The 11,442-nt window shown below is 37.4% G+C and overlaps 1 long non-coding RNA gene across 1 annotated transcript in view; it reads right to left on the bottom strand.

Moving 5' to 3' along the window:
- Nucleotides 1–11,442, bottom strand: part of LOC145551993 (uncharacterized) — a 112,861-nt gene that overhangs the window by 100,434 nt on the left and 985 nt on the right. Inside the window, exon 2 of the long non-coding RNA XR_014087906.1 lies at nucleotides 8,894–9,055. This is a non-coding gene — a long non-coding RNA (uncharacterized LOC145551993). The remainder of the gene's footprint in view (nucleotides 1–8,893; nucleotides 9,056–11,442) is intronic.

Raw genomic sequence — 11,442 nt, 5'->3', positions numbered from 1 at the left:
TTTTGCTGCTCAGATATTTTCCATTCAGTCTGAGATGGAGCCATTTTGTTGAGAAATATATAAAAAAATATATGCACACTTTATATGTGCAAAGACAACAGAGACATACACGCAGACTTGCAGCTGTAATTACAGTGACAGTTGGTCCTACGCAACGTTGACTGAATGCAAATGCATGCCACACTTTCCAGATTCTTGTCTGCATAAAACAGTAGAAATCATTTGGAAATGTTTGTACTATTCTAAATAATTCATCATGTTGTGTTGGTCTGTCAAATGTAATTCTAAATAAAATAGCTGATTTTTTTCTTTCTTTCTACATGATAAAGTATGAAAAACTTTGTAAGGTAGCAATATTTCTGAAAAGCATTAACAAGAAAAAAAAAAAAAAACTAAAATACGTCTCAAATATTAATCAGTTTTTCTTTGTGTGTACCTCGAGCAGAAAGGGGATTACTGTGAGATGGTAATAAAACCTTCATGGGTAATGTGATGTGAATATTACATGAGATCTCTGCAGTCCCTGAGCTGAAAGCAGAGCTGTTTTGCTTTTAAACTGCAGGAGTTGAAATTGAAAAATGATGTTGAATTAAAACTTTTTCCTTCTTTTCTCCTCTTTCAAGAATGACAAGAATTTAAAAAAGATTTAACAGAACAAATTTGAGAATGACAGAACCTAATCTGTTTTAAAATACTGTGCTACTGCACCCTGTTGGTTATATTGCAAATCACACATTGCTCTACGAATGTGCAAATAATTATCCATTCACCAACTATTTCTAATTCACGTTTCACGCAGAATATATGCGCCTGTACAATTACAAAAGCTCTTGGATTTAGTTTTAGGTCACTGGACCCCCGATCGGCAACTCAGGGCTCAGGTCAAAGTTCAGTCAGTGAATGAGTCCTGAGGGATTTGATCGTGACCTCTTTTGGCTTTCCGTGTGCTGTTGTAGGATCCCACAGGTCACAAAGCAGATGCAAATTACTTTTCAAAGGGACGTTCTGGTGCTGCACATATAATATACCATCTTCTTCACCAAAAAAAAAAAAAAAAACTGCCCACAAACCATGAACAATTTAAAATGAAAGTCTATTCTCAATGTAAAGAAAATAAATGCACAGTGGCAAACCAGTTCTATACATTTTACTTCCATAGAATGGAAGTAAAATGTAGAAATTGGTTGCATTACTAAATCAGAAAAATGCTCAATAAAAGAGAAACAGGTCTCCAGTTAAACAGAAATCAAAATAATTCTGTTTTTATGAAATAACTTTCTACAGTCTGACATTGTTATTAGAATGTTCTTGTAAAGTTATGGGTTTTTTTTAACAGAGAAATGTGTAAATTTAAGTCAGTAGCCACATAGTTCTATCAGGGATAGTTTGACCATAGAGCATCACTGCCCTCCTGTGGTTGAGCAGGAATCTGTCAACGATGGCTGAGCTCTAACATAATGACAAAAAATGGAAACTGCCTTCAGGCCCTAACTTTGGGTTTAGACTGCGGCGTAGACACTCAGACATACAGTCAGAACAATTGTCATACCTGTCATTTAAAACACCACATTTAGTCATTTCTGCTCATCATCATTCCTTCTAATGAATTGTAAATCATTTAGCACCTGCTTCCATACAATTATCTGCTGTCTTATAACTTTAACACTGCTCAAAATTAAATACTTTTGAAGCAGAACAGACATAGTGAGATGAGTGTGAAATCTTCAAGTGTCTTTGTTGCATTTTCATTTATTATTTGTCATTATTTTCTTTTGTTCAAAGCAGATTCATTCTGCTTTATTTATTTATTTATTTATTTATTTATTTGTTTATTTATTTATTTTTATGTAAAATGATGCTTCACTGCAAACGTTAAAATAACTCCAAAGCTTCTTCCTGCTTTTATCTATGCCTTGTGCCACAGGGCCTGTGGCGTTATTTCTCCCACCAACTGGAATGCGCACTGACCAATCTGCATGCTCTGAGACTGATGGAAGAGCATGAATTTGTGGCATGTGATTCTGACACATGGTCATTTCTGAGAGCACTTGCTCCACCAGTCACCTTTCAAACTTGAGATGCCAACAATGTAAAAAAAACAAAAAAACTTTAATTTACAGTAAAATACCTGCAGCTGTGGTTGCTAGAATTTTACTGTATATTAGAAACGTTTTTTTTTGTTGTTGTTTTTTTTTAAGTATACTCAGCTCTTTACGCTATTTTGAGAGCGCAGAAACAACGTTCCTATTCTGAGCTCTCTCAGACAACGCTCAGAGCGGGAAGCTGGGTTATGGTCAAACTTGAGATGGAGACATGATTGAACAAACCACTACAAAAGGGAGCAAAAACGAGAGACTGCATACAGGGCTGTCCAGGAGATTCATCTTTCCTCAAGTAAAAATTGCACTTTCGTATTGAGTCTATTATATACTGTGCATACTTTTACTTTTATTATGTCGTTATCATGATTACTAATTATGATGATTTTTCACAAGCCAGACTTTTTGGTCCTCCTAAGCAGCCACTAGGTAGCCTATTCACAGTGCGTCAAGACAGGGAATGTTAATGTATTTAAAAACAATCACTAAGAGACGAACTAAGAATGGAAAAATAACGGATTTCAAACAATAAAGACACAGAAAGCAAAGCATCGTTCATTGTCTGTTATTCCAGACAATGAATAACAGAAAGGTGGAGAAGTCATCTGGTAGGTTGCTGGACTAAGTACATAAAGCACATCTTAATACACAGGCAGGCACTATTGTCTTTTTAAAAGTAATCTTTTACTAAATCTTTGTTCAGTGGAACTGTGGGAAAAAAGTGTGTGTTCCCCCCATCAGGGGGCTGTGGAAAGAGGGCAGAGACGTATTTATTTTACTTTAGTGACAATACACAAGTAGGTCGATGTTTCTGTGACCCCAAAAAACACTTACAAACATGCCTGGATCACAGGTGCAGTCCAGCTGTGCTGTTCTGCATCACTTTGGTTCCTTGAAAATATTTAGTATATTTTGAAAAGCAGATTTATTCAGTAAGTCGAATATTTATACCATATGGTGTAAAGGTTTATAAAAGTTTTTGGGAGGGTTGTTCACCAAAACAAACTTCTTAATACAATTTTCAGGGTGTTTGGACACTGAAAATTTGAAGTTAAAATAAAGAAACACGCGCAAAAGACTACCAGACACTTAAACAACTGTCCATAAAGCCACACTACTGCTTAAATGTATATATTGTATAATAAATTATTCTCTGGTTAAGACTTTCATTTTAGATTTTCCTGGAACAAAGTTGCTCATTAAAACTAATATATTTTTTATTAAGGCTTTGTTTCAATTTTGGCCACTGCTGAATGATCGTGTGTTTAAAAGTAAATTGGAAGAGGAAATGTTGAAGCAATTCACTCAAAAGCCTTAGAATGAAAGTGTGTGTGTGCGTGTGTAAGGAGGGAGTTTGCTGCAAGGATTTCTTTCTTGTGCTTCGCAATAAAGACGTTTTGTGACTGAAATGTCTTTCACATTGTCATGAAAAAAAAAATATATATATATAGTCATTTTGCAAAAATGCAATAAACTGCAACTAAAATGTTCATTTCTCAAGAGTTAAACCATCAGCTATGATTCATGGAAGTCTAAATTCTGCAGCTTCAGGACATGTGATGTTGTCATTATCCTCCCTATCCTGACTTTCTAAAGCCTTTCATTCACTGCACCCCAGGGGCACATCTATTTACATGCTGTGTTTGTAAAGATAGCCTTGCATTTCAGCCTTACCTCCAATCCAGCATGTTTGAATAAAACTCTTCTGTTAAAAAAGAGAAAAATTAAAACGTTCTGGGAGACAAATAACCAACAATACTTTGGTTAAAAACCAATCAAAACCAAATAAAACAAAGGCTAATCTGGCATTTGTCTTTCCCTCCAAATGGTTTACAGAATAATAAAAAAAACTTTCATCTTGAACACTAATTACTTGATTGCCAGGCCCCTAGAATAACATTTTAAAAACTATATTTTACTCAAAAATACAGAAAAACATTTGCTTCCTAAATTATTAATTGAGTGACAGTATTATTTAACCTCATTAAAAAGTTAATTGTTCTTTTATCAGAACAGTCCCTTTTGCTGACAGTGAAACTGACTGAAGCTATGAAAATGTGGGGTGAGGCACTATGCATAAACAATTTTTAGCTTTTATTAAAGCAGCTATATGCTTGTCGACTAACAACAAAAAGGTTCAGAGGAAAAAACAGTGATAGATTATCTGAAAAGTCATCGACATTAAGTGCTTCTGGCAAAAACCAGAGTGAAAAGCAGGCAAAGAGAGTATAAAAACACAGACACTAAAGTTGCTGAAAGGAACTGATGAGATAGGGATCAGACAATAGCTGAATGAGTCCTCTGGCTTGACCTTTGCTGATCCAGAGATGGGTCAGAGGTGCACCGAAGAGCAGAGGTCAATTTATCAAGAGAAATATGTTTGGGTGTCTTGACATTCGCCTGACTTCTGACCGGCTGGTCCCTTCCACACTTCTAATCTGTAACTGATTGAGATCTGCCAAAGCAAGGTTTAGCTGCAACCCCTGGAAGTCGTCATGCAGTCGAAGGCTTAGCTCTCTTTTAGCCTAAAACCAGGAATTAATTACAGTTCATCAACCAATTTGCAAAAATAACTTTTTTTTTCCTTTCTTTTTTTTTTTTAACTAAACACCACAAGTCCCCAGAAAATAACAGTAAAAACGTTTCACATTTTTTTCATGGTTAAATCTATTTTCTTACCAATCATGCCAATATTGTCATTTTAACGCCGTCCTGGACAGCTGCCTCAGAGCCCTGAAGCTCAGCTCTTATGATCCTCTCTGCAGACGTAACTGTTTGCTTCAGGTGGACTCTGTACTGTTTGGTTCCAGCCACACAGAGATGGACAAACACAGGACTGTCTGAATAATGGCAGCGTTGAAGATGGTCAGAAGCTCCAGTGTAGAGTTTTCTGAGTTGGCACACATAAAATACCACCACTGTGTTATCCTACAATTTTTCTATATTTTGCTCCATCTATCTTCCCATCAATTTTGAATAGCTTCCCCAGTCCCTGCTGACGAAAAGCATCCCCACAGTATGATGATGCCGCAGGTAACAGTGGGATTGCTTGTTCACGGTGGTGAGGCGTGCACCTTTTTCCCCCACACATAGTGTTTTTGCATGAAGGCACGCAACTTATCTTTTGGTCTCATCTGACCAGAGCACCTTCTACTACATCCAGTTGTTGTTATGTCATTTTGGGAAACAGCAGGTAGGATGAACTCCTAATGACTTTACTAACATTAAAGGGAGCTGAGCACAAAAGCTCTGTCACACAAAATCAGAATAAAATATATTGTAGTTTTCAGTTGTGACTTGTGAAAAGATTCATAGCTATGATCACACAACTAATGACCAATATCATACATCTCTGAGGATGATCAAGATCGTTTTAAAAGATGATCTGAAAAGATCATTTACTGTATAAAGAAAATTTGGGATGCTTTCTAACTTCTGCACAGTGCAGAACAACATGTTGCCAATCTAAAGCAAATTCAAAATGACTATGTTTTAGAAGAAAAAAAAATGCTGTCTGTGTTCAATAACAAGTGTCAGACTGACACTAGTGTGACAGGAAGGTCACGTGTCTTTGTTGCCTTCTGTTTCATACATCTGACTGCAACCGCTGGCAGCTTTTATAGTTAGTCATTCAAGCCTCCATAATTACTAGCCTTACAGTTCCACAGAAACCAGCAGAGATCCGCTCTGACTGTGTGAGGAGAACAGACGGTAAACAATGGGGTTTTTTCACTGTCAATAAAAATCAACACTCGGTGTCAACTGACAAACACTTTTCCTGGAACAAAACATAGTGGCTTCGAGACACATACTTTCATTCCTAAGTAAACACTCATCAGGACAGTCTCACAAAACCTGATTGTACAGAGAAAACGAAATAGTGTGTGGTAAGCTGGACATTTTTATATTCTCTTGACCGCTAATTGGATAATGTGGCAACAGGACAAAACAGATGTTCTATTTTCACTCGTCCTCTTTCGGGATTAAGGTTCCATTTTAGCTGGGCTTTCAGTAAATTTCTCCTCACATCCAGACAGCAATCAATAAGTCAAAACACTGCAGTCAATGACGTAGCTGTAATGTAACAAAACGTGAATAGCTTCAGAGGTAAAAGTACTTCTATAAGGCATTGTGAGCCATGTTTAAAGCAAACACTGCTTTGGAAATTACCTAGTTAGTTTAAAATATTATTTTATGTCTCTCAAGGAGTGTGTTATTGTACCTTTGTGACAGGCTGCCAAGTCAAAGACCCAATTCAGCATAAGAGTTTTCCTTAAGTGTCCTGTATCTGTAGACACAACACTGGTTTATCCACTGAGCCTGTCGGTGCCTGAATTATTCGTTTGTCAGAGTTAAATGTTTACCAAACAGAAGAAGATTCTCTTGAAAAAGTTGAGCTACTTTTCAGAAAATGAACGGAGTACAACTGAGATGAAAAACAGCCAATATCTAAAAGAAACAACAACAAAAAAAATAGATGAAGACCACTCCAGACTTTCTTTTTTATATCAATACATCAATGTATTTATCACAAATTAAAATATATACAAAGTTCCACATTCATACAGATCCATAGAAAATTCACTTTAAAGACTATGTTATGTACTATGAAGTTATTTCCATGAATTTGTTATACAGGAGTTTTCTTTCTTTTTGAGAAACATTGAATAAACTTAACCTTGTGACACTTTGTAGCTCCTGCAGCTACAGGCGTCATTGGAAATATCATCTCAGCTGGGGAAATATGTTAATCTTACTCTTGTTTTTCCAAAGTTGTTGTCCTGCTTTCACACATGCAGCCTGAGCTTTCTTGTCTTTCAGAAGCATCTGTGAAGTGTTTCATTCCTATCTAAATAACCACTAGAAGTTGTAAATCTGACTTGGCGAGAAATGTAAACTTAGCGACATCTACAAATAGATGAACAGGAGGCTCTGACACAAGCAACTGATAATGTCTGTTAAAGCAGTAAGAGTGATATAGTGTAAGTTCATAGGTTAACTGATTAGCTTGAGCTCCACCAACAGGAGGATCCGCTTTGGGATAAGTAGTAGTAGGCCAATATCTGCCAACAAATTCTTGACTTCCCTCCCTCATTCCTTGTGAATTTTGTTAATGATAGGCACATTCTACCTGTCAGACCGAGTTAGGCTAAAGTAGCAAAACGTGTCCCGACTCAGGGGTCAACTCAAAGCTGCTGCTACTTTGATAACAACGGGGTTTTGAGGAGTGCATATATTTGTACAGAGGGAAGAATGACAGGTACCCACTCAGATGTCATCAGCCAAGAAAATCATGCAGGCTTAAGGATGAACTCAGGAACAACAGTCATGGTGTGAATCATTGTCCTAAAAACCACAAACTTTTTCAGGCAATTGGTTTTAACTAAACTAATTTAGCTTAGTTAAAACCAAATTAAATATTTTTTTTCAGGCAATTTAGCTTTCTGTTTATAGTGACTATTTGCTTGACAAACACAAAGAATATTTTCATAGATCTTGATCCCAGAGGATTTTAAGGATGGAAGTCACACCTCAATATCAGTTTTCCGATTAAAAAGAGATTTTTTTTCTTTTCAGTGAAGTTGTGTTAATAGTTTGCAAGCAAATGATATCTTACCTGAGGTAGATAATTGTTGTGGTATTTTTATTACGTATAAATCCAGGTTAGTTGGTATCAAAAGCTAATGGTAACCTCTACTCCTTCATGGCCCAAAGTCAAAGCAGACTAAAATAATACTAAATATATTTTTATCTTTAAAAAAAAAAGCATTTTTTTCATGTATTTATTTTTTTGGTTCTGCACTGAAAGTAAAGTGAAAATAATATTTTAGAAACTGTTTGTGTTTGTGAGTTGAACTTGTTTGACAACCACACCTAAACAACAAATAGGTAGGACTTTAATGAGGAATAGACCCATATGCTCATGACAATTTCTGTTTACCTGAAGAAAATTCATTAGTAGGAGCTTAATATAGTTTCTTTCTAAATTGCCTTGAAGCATTTCTCTGAGCAAATTCCAATTCTCAAAATAGTTAGTTTGACCTCCACAACATTTAGTCATTTGTGTAGCAGTCCGTCAACAAATTGCAAATCCTTCCCCTTGTGTTAACACATGATACACGTGCTAGCTCTCTCTCCCTCTTACTCTCTCTCTCTCACACACACATTCACGCACACACACGTGCATGCACACACCGAGAGGTAATGAATACCTTCATGCTTTAGCTTAATTGCAACATGATAACATGCTCAGTTTTACAAAATGGAAAACTTTTATTAAAGTGTTCTTTTTGGGTAGCCCAACATTTTGTCTGAATCATCTCCCAAAAAGGATTCCTCCTCCTCTCCTTTCCTATATCTCCATCACTCTGATTTACTTTTGCTGTTAAAGGCAATGTTTGTGTATGTCACATTTCAGTGGGATTATAAATTGTTAGGAAACAAACTGCAGTGAAGTACAAGATGGAGGCTGATGTTTAGTCTACTTTATACCTCTTTTCCATGATTGTAGAATCTATGTCTATTTTCTGTGCCAGCAGTAATCACAGTGCGCTCAAGACAAATGGTTAAAGGCAGAGACAAGACGGTGGAGCAAAAAGAACGATTAGCAGGCCTGTTTTTTTCCACCTTAAACTTTTGAACTTAAACAGTACTGTTGATGTGCAATAGATGGGCGATGATAATGTAAAGTAAGATAAATGAGTACATTAACGGGCCTGCAATAGTATCTAAAACACAAATGTCTGCAAGTGCAATACACATGCACAGTCAAGTACACAAACTCATCCGCTTACCTGTAGGTTATTTGATGGTTGCCATGATGATGAATGTGACCAGATGGTTTGACTCCAGAGGTGTAACTCATTCCTCCTCTTTACCATCTGTGACAGCACTGAATTGATCTGGGCTTGGTTTCCCATTACTAACCACAACACCATGACCTGAAGGTTCAATGACTAGAAGAAAAGAAAAGCCAAATTAGTGGTTGGTAACTTCTTTTTATAGCATTAAACTAAGCTTGTGTATCACTGGGGTTTCTGGGTTTATCAGTGGCAAAGGAGAATATATTTAGAAGACTGCTGCAGAAAATCAACTGAGAAGCACACACACACACACACGCACGCACACACACACACACACACGTTTGCTGCCACATGATGAGATTACTGGAAATACTGGATTGCAACAAATTTTTTTGCAATATCCTACCTTCCTAGAGACATGTAGCATCTGCTTATGTTTTTAAACTTGTCTGCACTTTATTTTTCATAAAGTTCACATTCAGCACATTCAAAAGTCAACCATAGCACACCTGGATTTCAAGTCAAACTTGCCCTCTGCATGTCATTCTCTCTGCTCACTCATCTGTGGCTCATCAGCAGCTACTCCCTCTCTCGGCGTGGTATCACACAGAGCTCCATCAGCGCTCTGACTGCAAAGCTGCAGTCTGTGCAAACAGAGGGAACATTTATACGCCTCAAGGTTTTCTTATCTACATCTTCTGATGCAGTCTATGATCACAAGGAAACAGCTATACCTGCATTTTTTTTATGCTGGCTGTTGCCTGAGAAGCGTGTATATGAGTTCATGTGTCCTAACTGCCCATATGACAGCCACCTGTGTAAACGCTTGGAGTATATCATGGCCCTGAAACACTGGATCCTCATAGTGCTGCTCTTGTTGCCGTGGGAGACCTGAGACGTGACCTCGCTTTAGCAGGGGAGAGCACAGCAGGTGGTCAGCAACAGACATAAAATACGCCAACACTTGCTCCTAAGCATAAATATATTCATGCATGCTCAGTCATTTTGCAATATCCTGCTTTGAATTTTCATATTTCCTTGTTTCTCCCATGCATAATGCAGTTCAGTGGATTTAGCAAACCAGTATTTGTTTAAATATGAAAGCGTATTTTGGGAGGGGGGGGCAAATGGGAGGGAGGAGCGGCTTAGAGTTTGCGTTTCTTCCTCTGTGGGTCAAACAGGAGGTGAGAAAGGCCTCTGTTGAACAGGCTGAATATTGACACAGCGCTACCATGAAAAAAAATATTTTCTGTGTTCATCAAGCATTAAAAGCAGACTGCTAGACCTTTAGACATGGCTTGTTCAAACAAACGCTAGCCTCCAGCACTCAATCAAACTCGCATTCACAAACCAAGGGATAAAAAAAAAATACTAAAAGGAAAGAGCTTTAAAATGTGGCCATGAATGTTTTGACTGAGAAGTTTTATGTACTCAGAGAGCACAGGATATTTCGAATTCAGTATATCTCCAGCGCATTGCACCCACAATATGAATTCAAGGTGCTAGCAGGGACATGCGTAAAAGAACAGAATTTTAACAGTTGTATTAAAAAAAGGTGCATGTGTGTCTGTATGCGAGTGAAAGTGCTCCACAGCAGAGTCCTTGGTGCAAGCTGTAAGGAGAATAGATAAGAAAGAAATAACAGGGGGCATAAACAGTAATAAACTACTGTTTATTATGTGAGGCATTGTTCTGACTGATTACTGCAAGTAAAATGGAGTGAAGAAATTAGAGAAAGGAAATGCTGAACCCGCTGGTCGATGTGCATTAACCGCTTTAAACGGCTATTAATCTGGGGCTGGAGCTTATAAGCTTCGGAAATGAGAATCTGCCGGCAGAGCTTTTTGTCATGATGCAAGACTGAAATGCTCCCTGCATTAGTGGCTTGGTTAAGAATGATGATCTGGGTGTCACAATCACTCTGATTGTAGCAGCTCGGAGGAAGCTGACGTCGAACAGTTGTCTCACCCGCGGTGACAGATGAGTGTATAATTACAAGAGGCAATAGAATAACACATATCGTGTATGCTACAAGACCTTCGTACACAAAAAGTCCTTCTGTTCTGGGGGGAACAGGTGCAGTGTGGGAGTTGCAGTCAGTCATCAGATCTCAGGGTCTTTGTGGAGGGTGCGGGGTGGTTGAGTGCAGCTGCCACAGCCCAACACAATCGCTTGCAATTCCATATACCTCATGTGTCTTAATTTATGTTTGCCTGTAAGAACTGGTTCCCATTATGCTCATAAATGTTTGTCTTTTAGCTGTCTGGCTTCTATATTGATGATCATGCTTTAATTGCTGTTTGACTTGTTTATTTCCTCTTAATATTTAAACAAAAATAATTTTAAAATTAAGATGATCACTAGGAAACATAACCGAGAAAATAAACCTAAAAGTTGTTTTTAATTATTTTTTAAATTATTTTTCTCCCAAATACATTGATTACATTGATACGTTGCTCTCTGTGAATCTGAATGCACACATTTTGTCGTCAAAATACATGGTGTGGTCATATTTTTCTTTAATCTCCGCTAAATGACCA

Source organism: Poecilia reticulata, chromosome 6 (genome assembly GCF_904066995.2).
Source record: "Poecilia reticulata chromosome 6, P_reticulata-male-v2, whole genome shotgun sequence".
In the NCBI taxonomy this organism is placed as follows: domain Eukaryota; kingdom Metazoa; phylum Chordata; class Actinopteri; order Cyprinodontiformes; family Poeciliidae; genus Poecilia; species Poecilia reticulata.
This window is presented reverse-complemented; position numbering and strand designations above follow the sequence as displayed.